Source organism: Crinia signifera, chromosome 3 (genome assembly GCF_055691185.1).
Source record: "Crinia signifera chromosome 3, ASM5569118v1, whole genome shotgun sequence".
Lineage (NCBI taxonomy): Eukaryota > Metazoa > Chordata > Amphibia > Anura > Myobatrachidae > Crinia > Crinia signifera.
In genome coordinates this window covers 4,470,464-4,479,568 of record NC_139219.1, presented here as the reverse complement: position 1 = coordinate 4,479,568, position 9,105 = coordinate 4,470,464, and the positions used below count along the sequence as shown (strand labels likewise).

At 51.7% G+C, this 9,105-nt stretch overlaps 1 protein-coding gene across 2 annotated transcripts in view; it reads right to left on the bottom strand.

The window, feature by feature from the left end:
- Nucleotides 1-9,105, bottom strand: part of ESRRG (estrogen related receptor gamma) — a 705,684-nt gene that overhangs the window by 610,553 nt on the left and 86,026 nt on the right. For both annotated transcript variants that reach the window (XM_083175157.1, XM_083175155.1), the window contains exon 2: nt 7,099-7,128. The gene's annotated coding sequence lies outside the window, so the exon portion shown is untranslated. The remainder of the gene's footprint in view (nt 1-7,098; nt 7,129-9,105) is intronic.

Below are 9,105 nucleotides of genomic sequence, written 5' to 3'. Positions count from 1 at the left end.
TTATTGGGGGGAGTTTATCATACTGTAACATCCCCCTGGCCTCTGGTTGGTAACCATGCAAGTGTATGGCCTACATTAATTGGGATCCATGTCGACATGTGTCAGCACTAACACCAAAACACACGTCGACATTTCAACATTGACCTTTTGTCACTAAAACCAGTTTGGCGTTTCCATAGAACCTTTTGTTGCGCACATTGAATAATAAGATACTTTTATTATGTAAGGGATGGAAGTAAACTGTGCTCAGATGCAATACAGGCATGTGCACCCACAGGGTCATCTGCCCCAAAATGACAGTGACCGGTGACAGCACTGAGGAGTCCTACCAATTTACTAGGGACCGGTGACTCTACTGAGGACCACTACATCACTAGGGACCGGTGACTCTACTGAGGACCACTACATCACTAGGGACCGGTGACAGCACTGAGGAGGCCTACCAAATCACTAGGGACCGGTGACTGTACTGACGAGACATACCAATTCACTAGGGACCAGTGACTGCACTGAGGAGGCCTACCAATTCACTAGGGACCGGTGACTGCACTGAGGAGGCCTACCAATTCAATAGGGACCGGTGACAGCACTGAGGAGGCCTACCAATTCAATAGGGACCGGTGACAGCACTGAGGAGGCCTACCAATTCAATAGGGACCAGTGACTGTACTGAGGAGGCCTAACAATTCACTAGGGACCGGGGACTGTACTGACGAGACATACCAATTCACTAGGGACCGGTGACTGCACTGAGGAAGCCTACCAATTCACTAGGGACCGGTGACTGCGCTGAGGAGGCCTACCAATTCACTAGGGACCGGTGTCTGTTGTGAGGAGACATACCTATTCACTAGGGACCGGTGACTGTACTGAGGGGGCCTACCAATTCACTAGGGACCAGTGACTGCACTGAGGAGGCCTACTACTACACTTGGGACCGGTGACTGCAATGAGGAGGCCTACCAATTCACTAGGGACCAGTGACTGCACTGAGGAGGCCTACTACTACACTAGGGACCAGTGACTGCACTGAGGAGGCCTACCAATTCACTAGGGACCAGTGACTGTACTGAGGATGGCCTACCAATTCACTAGGGACCGGTGACTGCACTGAGGAGGCCTACTACTAGCACACTAGGGGACCGGTGACTGCACTGAGGAGGCCTACCAATTCACTAGGGACCGGTGACTGCACTGATGAGGCCTACTACTACACTAGGGACCGGTGACTGCACTGATGAGGCCTACTACTACACTAGGGACCAGTGACTGCACTGAGGAGGCCTCCCAATTCACTAGGGACCAGTGACTGTACTGAGGAGGCTTACCAATTCACTAGGGACCGGTGACTGCACTGAGGAGGCCTACCAATTCACTAGGGACCGGTGACTGCACTGAGGAGGCCTACCAATTCACTAGGGACCAGTGACTGTACTGAGGAGGCCAACCAATTCACTAGGGACCGGTGACTGCACTGAGGAAGCCTACCAATTCACTAGGGACCGGTGACTGCACTGAGGAAGCCTACCAATTCACTAGGGACGGTGACTGCGCTGAGGAGGCCTACCAATTTACTAGGGACCAGTGACTGTACTGAGGGGGCCTACCAATTCACTAGGGCTTGGTGACTGCGCTGAGGAGGCCTACCAATTCACTAGGGACCGGTAACTGCGCTGAGGAAGCCTACCAATTCACTAGGGCTTGGTGACTGCGCTGAGGAGGCCTACCAATTCACTAGGGACCGGTGACTGCACTGAGGAGGCCTACTACTACACTAGGGACCGGTGACTGCACTGAGGAGACCTACTACTACACTAGGGACAGGTGACTGCACTGAGGAGGCCTACCAATTTCCTAGGGACAGGTGACTGCACTGAGAGGCCTACTACTAGTACACTAGGGACCGGTGACTGCACTGAGGAGGCCTACCAATTCATTAGGGACCGGTGACTGCACTGAGGAGGCCTACTACTACACTAGGGACCGGTGACTGCACTGAGGAGACCTACTACTACACTAGGGACCGGTGACTGCACTGAGGAGACCTACTACACTAGGGACCGGTGACTGCACTGAGGAGACATACTACTACACTAGGACCGGTGACAGCACTGAGGAGGCCTACCAAATCACTAGGGACTGGTGACTGTACTGACGAGACCATACCAATTCACTAGGGACCAGTGACTATACTGAAGGAGGCCTACCAATTCACTAGGGACCGGTGACTGCACTGAGGAGGCCTACCAATTCAATAGGGACCGGTGACTGTACTGAGGGGGCCTACCAATTCACTAGGGACCGGTGACTGCACTGAGGAGGCCTACCATATCACTAGGGACCAGTGACTGTACTGAGGGGGCCTACCAATTCACTAGGGCTTGGTGACTGCGCTGAGGAGGCCTACCAATTCACTAGGGACCGGTGACTGCGCTGAGGAAGCCTACCAATTCACTAGGGCTTGGTGACTGCGCTGAGGAGGCCTACCAATTCACTAGGGACCGGTGACTGCACTGAGGAGGCCTACTACTACACTAGGGACCGGTGACTGCACTGAGGAGACCTACTACTACACTAGGGACAGGTGACTGCACTGAGGAGGCCTACCAATTTACTAGGGACAGGTGACTGCACTGAGGAGGCCTACTACTAGTACACTAGGGACCGGTGACTGCACTGAGGAGGCCTACCAATTCACTAGGGACCGGTGACTGCACTGAGGAGGCCTACTACTACACTAGGGACCGGTGACTGCACTGAGGAGACCTACTACTACACTAGGGACCGGTGACTGCACTGAGGAGACCTACTACACTAGGGACCGGTGACTGCACTGAGGAGACATACTACTACACTAGGGACCGGTGACAGCACTGAGGAGGCCTACCAAATCACTAGGGACCGGTGACTGTACTGACGAGACATACCAATTCACTAGGGACCAGTGACTATACTGAGGAGGCCTACCAATTCACTAGGGACCAGTGACTGTACTGAGGAGGCCAACCAATTCACTAGGGACCGGTGACTGCACTTAGGAAGCCTACCAATTCACTAGGGACCGGTGACTGCGCTGAGGAGGCCTACCAATTCACTAGGGACCGGTGTCTGTTGTGAGGAGACATACCTATTCACTAGGGACCGGTGACTGTACTGAGGGGGCCTACCAATTCACTAGGGACCAGTGACTGTACTGAGGGGGCCTACCAATTCACTAGGGACCGGTGACTGCACTAAGGAGGCCTACCAATTCACTAGGGACCGGTGACTGCACTGAGGAGGCCTACCAATTCACTAGGGACCGGTGACTGCACTGATGAGGCCTACTACTACACTAGGGACCGGTGACTGCACTGATGAGGCCTACTACTACACTAGGGACCGGTGACTGCACTAAGGAGGCCTACCAATTATTTATTTATTTATTTACAGTTTTTTATTTAGCGCAGCAGATTCCGTGCGCTTTACAATAGTACCAATTCACTAGGGACCGGTGACTGCACTGAGGAGGTCTACCAATTCACTAGGGATTGGTGACTGCACTGAGGACAACTACATCACTAGGGACCGGTGACTGCACTGAGGAGGCCTACCAATTCACTAGGGACCAGTGACTGTACTGAGGGGGCCTACCAATTCACTAGGAACCGGTGTCTGTGGTGAGAAGACGTACCAATTCACTAGGGACCGGTGACTGCACTGAGGAGGCCTACCAATTCACTAGGGACCAGTGACTGTACTGAGGAGGCCTACCAATTCACTAGGGACCGGTGACAACACTGAGGAGGCCTACCAATTCACTAGGGACCGGTGACTGCACTGAGGAGGCCTACCATATCACTAGGGACCAGTGACTGTACTGAGGGGGCCTACCAATTCACTAGGGCTTGGTGACTACGCTGAGGAGGCCTACCAATTCACTAGGGACCGGTGACTGCGCTGAGGAAGCCTACCAATTCACTAGGGCTTGGTGACTGCGCTGAGGAGGCCTACCAATTCACTAGGGACCGGTGACTGCACTGAGGAGGCCTACTACTATACTAGGGACCGGTGACTGCACTGAGGAGACCTACTACTACACTAGGGACAGGTGACTGCACTGAGGAGGCCTACCAATTTACTAGGGACAGGTGACTGCACTGAGGAGGCCTACTACTAGTACACTAGGGACCGGTGACTGCACTGAGGAGGCCTACCAATTCACTAGGGACCGGTGACTGCACTGAGGAGGCCTACTACTACACTAGGGACCGGTGACTGCACTGAGGAGACCTACTACTACACTAGGGACCGGTGACTGCACTGAGGAGACCTACTACACTAGGGACCGGTGACTGCACTGAGGAGACATACTACTACACTAGGGACCGGTGACTGCACTGAGGAGGCCTACCAATTCACTAGGGACCGGTGACTGTACTGAGGAGGCCTACCAATCCAATAGGGACCGGAAACTATACTGAGGAGGCCTACCAATTCACTAGGGACCGGTGACTGCACTGAGGAGGCCTACTACTACACTAGGGACCGGTGACTGCACTGAGGAGGCCTATTACTACACTAGGACCGGTCACTGCACTGAGGAGGCCTACCAATTCACGAGGGACCGGTGACTGCACTGAGGAGGCCTATTACTACACTAGGGACCGGTCACTGCACTGAGGAGGCCTACCAATTCACGAGGGACCGGTGACTGTAGTGAGGAGGCCTACCAATTCACTAGGGACCGGTGACTATACTGAGGAGGCCTACTACTACACTAGGGAACGGTGACTGCACTGAGGAGGCCTATTACTACACTAGGGACTGGTGACTGCACTGAGGAGGCCTATTACTACACTAGGGACCGGTGACTGCACTAAGAAGACCTACTACTACACTAGGGACCGGTGACTGCACTGAGGAGGCCTACCAATTCACTTGGGACCGGTGACTGCACTAAGGAGGCCTAAAACTACACTAGGGACCGGTGACTGCACTGAGAAGACCTACTACTACACTAGGGACCGGTGACTGCACTGAGGAGGCCTACCAATACACTAGGGACCGGTGACTGCACTGAGGAGGCCTACCAATTCACTAGGGACCGGTGACTGCACTGAGGAGGCCTACCAATTCACTAGGGACCGGTGACTGCACTGAGGAGGCCTACTACTACACTTGGGACCGGTGACTATACTGAGGAGGCCTACTACTACACTAGGGACCGGTGACCTATACTGAGGAGGCCTACTACTACACTAGGGACCGGTGACTATACTGAGGAGGCCTACTACTACACTAGGGACCGGTGACTATACTGAGGAGGTCTATTACTACACTAGGCACCGGTGACTGCACTGAGGAGGCCTACTACTACACTAGGGACCGGTGACTATACTGAGGAGGCCTACTACTACACTAGGGACCGGTGACTATACTGAGGAGGCCTACTACTACAATAGGGACCGGTGACTATACTGAGGAGACCTACTACTACACTAGGGACCGGTGAATTACTGAGGAGGCCTATTACTACACTAGGGACCGGTGACTGCACTGAGGAGGCCTACTACTACACTAGGGACCGGTGACTATACTGAGGAGGCCTACTAATACACTACGGACCGGTGACTATACTGAGGAGGCCTACTACTACACTAAGGGACCGGTGACTATACTGAGGAGGCCTACTACTACACTATGGACCTGTGGCTGTACTGAGGAGACCTACTAACTACACTAGGGACCGGTGACTATACTGAGGAGGCCTACTACTACACTAGGGACCGGTGACTATACTGAGGAGACCTACTACTACACTAGGGACCTGTGGCTGTACTGAGGAGACCTACTACTACACTAGGGACCGGTGACTATACTGAGGAGGCCCTACTACTACACTAGGGACCTGTGGCTGTACTGAGGAGACCTACTACTACACTAGGGACCGGTGACTGTACTGAGGAGGCCTACTACTACACTAGGGACCGGTGACTGTACTGAGGAGACCTACTACTACACTAAGGACCTGTGGCTGTACTGAGGAGACCTACTACTACACTAGGGACCGGTGACTGTACTGAGGAGGCCTATTACTACACTAGGGACCTGTGGCTGTACTGAGGAGACCTACTACTACACTAGGGACCGGTGACTATACTGAGGAGGCCTACTACTACACTAGGGACCTGGACCGGTGACTGTACTGAGGAGACCTACTACTACACTAGGGACCGGTGACTATACTGAGGAGGCCTATTACTACACTAGGGACCGGTGACTGCACTGAGGAGGCCTACTACTACACTAGGGGACCGGTGACTATACTGAGGAGGCCTACTACTACACTAAGGACCGGTGACTATACTGAGGAGGCCTACTACTACACTAGGGACCTGTGCTGTACTGAGGAGACCTACTACTACACTAGGGACCGGTGACTATACTGAGGAGGCCTACTACTACACTAGGGACCGGTGACTATACTGAGAGGACCTACTACTACACTAGGGACCTGTGGCTGTACTGAGGAGACCTACTACTACACTAGGGACCGGTGACTATACTGAGGAGGCCTACTACTACACTAGGGACCTGTGGCTGTACTGAGGAGACCTACTACTACACTAGGGACCGGTGACTGTACTGAGGAGGCCTACTACTACACTAGGGACCGGTGACTGTACTGAGGAGACCTACTACTACACTAAGGACCTGTGGCTGTACTGAGGAGACCTACTACTACACTAGGGACCGGTGACTGTACTGAGGAGGCCTACTACTACACTAGGGACCTGTGGCTGTACTGAGGAGACCTACTACTACACTAGGGACCGGTGACTATACTGAGGAGGCCTACTACTACACTAGGGACCGGTGACTATACTGAGGAGGCCTACTACTACACTAGGGACCGGTGACTATACTGAGGAGGCCTACTACTACACTAGGGACCTGTGGCTGTACTGAGGAGACCTATTACTACACTAGGGACCGGTGACTATACTGAGGAGGCCAACCAATTCACTAGGGCTCAGATAAGTTTCTACTTCAAAGGATATTCTGATAATTTCAAATATACAGAAAAACGTAGGTAATATAGAAGTTACCTCTTACCTTTGGTTCTGATATTTTGTCATTTGATATCTGTAAAAAAAAAAAGACAAAAAATGACTTTTTCTAGCTAAGTTTACATATTAGTTAATGAAGTATTTAGTCAATAGATCCTATTATGGGCGGTGAGGCCGGCTAGTCATTTGACAGGTTATTTTAAAACTCTAATGGTTACCGTTACCAATCCTGCTGAACACCTGTTAGCGCACAGCACCCACCGCCTGCCCTGCTGCTCCTCACCGCACGCTGTAGCACCAGCACCCGCCGCCTAACCCGATTCTCCTCCCCACCCGCTGCTGCACCAGCACCCAAGGTCGGACATGATCTTATGTGCAGCCCGTCCGACCTCCTGATCGGTCTGATGCTCACGGGACCGTGCATCGTATTGGATGTCACACACATGCAATTTTGGTCCAATTTCACCCAATTCATCCCAAAGGGCCGAAATCGGGTGAAATCGGCCCAAAATCGCATAGTGTATGGGCACCTTAAGGGTGGTAACCCATAACATGGTCAATCTAGACATTGTAGATCCTTTATACCCCCCCCCCCCCATTTACCCCATTCCAGGGTGTTTTATCATAAATCATTTTGGTGGGCTATAAATAGATAGATAGCTAGTATCACTTTTCCTTGTGTTTGTCTTTAGGCTACTTTAAATGGTTAATTTTCTCTATAACCATGGCAACCACAGTCCCATTGCACATGACGTACTCAGAAGAGAGGCTTGGAACAACAAAATAAACATACTGTTTACCAGATGACTGACCAGAGGTATGGGGGGGGGGGGGGGGGGGCAACTGCTCTGTGGTCTCCTAGTAGCCCATATATGGTACAAAACAGAGGACGTTGTGCACTGTGTGCCACCTCCCAGTGTATTACTGACCAGGGTTCCATGGGGTCTTTAATTCACAGGATATTGCTCCTCTTGGAGGATGACATCAGTTACATTGGTGACTGGGGGTGGGGGGCAGTACTTGTTGATGGGGGTGATTAGATGCTATAGGTGGCTGGGTGTAGGCAGGGGGTAAGGATTGGGATGGGAAATGAAACGGGGTGTAGAGAATATTCCCAGAGACTGTGGAATGGGGTCCCCGGAGTGAGCAGGATGGAGACTTGGGATGGGAAGGATTAGTGTGTAACACAGTACAGTATCCTGGAAGGGAGGTAAGTAGGTGATAGGTGGGAGGAGGGGGGGGGGGGGGAGTTGTGCAAACAGGCAGATGCTCTCTATAATAATGCTCTAAAGGTACCAAATAATGCATCAGACACAACATCTTATATATGTGGCCCTTAGGGAAAGTCAGGGGCCACAGGTGAAATTTTAAAAGTTGCAAACACAGGGGGTTATAACAAGAAAGAAGTTCTGAAGACTGCTAGTAAATCATTGAGGGCCGCATGTGGCCCCCAGGGTAGCCTGTAGCCCAAGCTTACAAGCCATAGTAATATAGCACCACATAATATTACAGACTTACAATCTATAGCACCACTAATGGAGTATTACAGGTCTACAGTCCTGCTGTATCTGTCCGCTCTGTGAGGGTATTTCAGTATGGATCTCAAAGCAAAATCTTCCTATAATGGGCAAAACCCTGCTGCGCTGCAGGGGCAGATGTAACATGTGCAGAGAGCTTAGATTTTGGGTGAGTTACATTCTTTTTGTGCAGGGTAAATACTGGCTGCATTTTCCTTACACTGTAAACTTAGATCTCAGTTTGATCACCCCGCCAAATGTAACTCTAATATTATGTCGTGCTATGGCTGTAAGCTTGGGCTACAGGCGGCCCGGGGGCCACATGCGGCCCTCAAGGATTTACTAGCAGCCTTCAGCTCTTAACTACTTTTCATGTCATTTGCTTTACAAATGTCCAACCATCACGTTCAGTCTTTTGCCTGTAATAAATAAGTGTAATAATAAGTGTAGTGTAAGTCATTGGCGGGAGACCACCTCTTATCGCATTCCCTGGCGCCCATAGCTTAATGATGAATAAGTGTAATACAGTGCCGGTG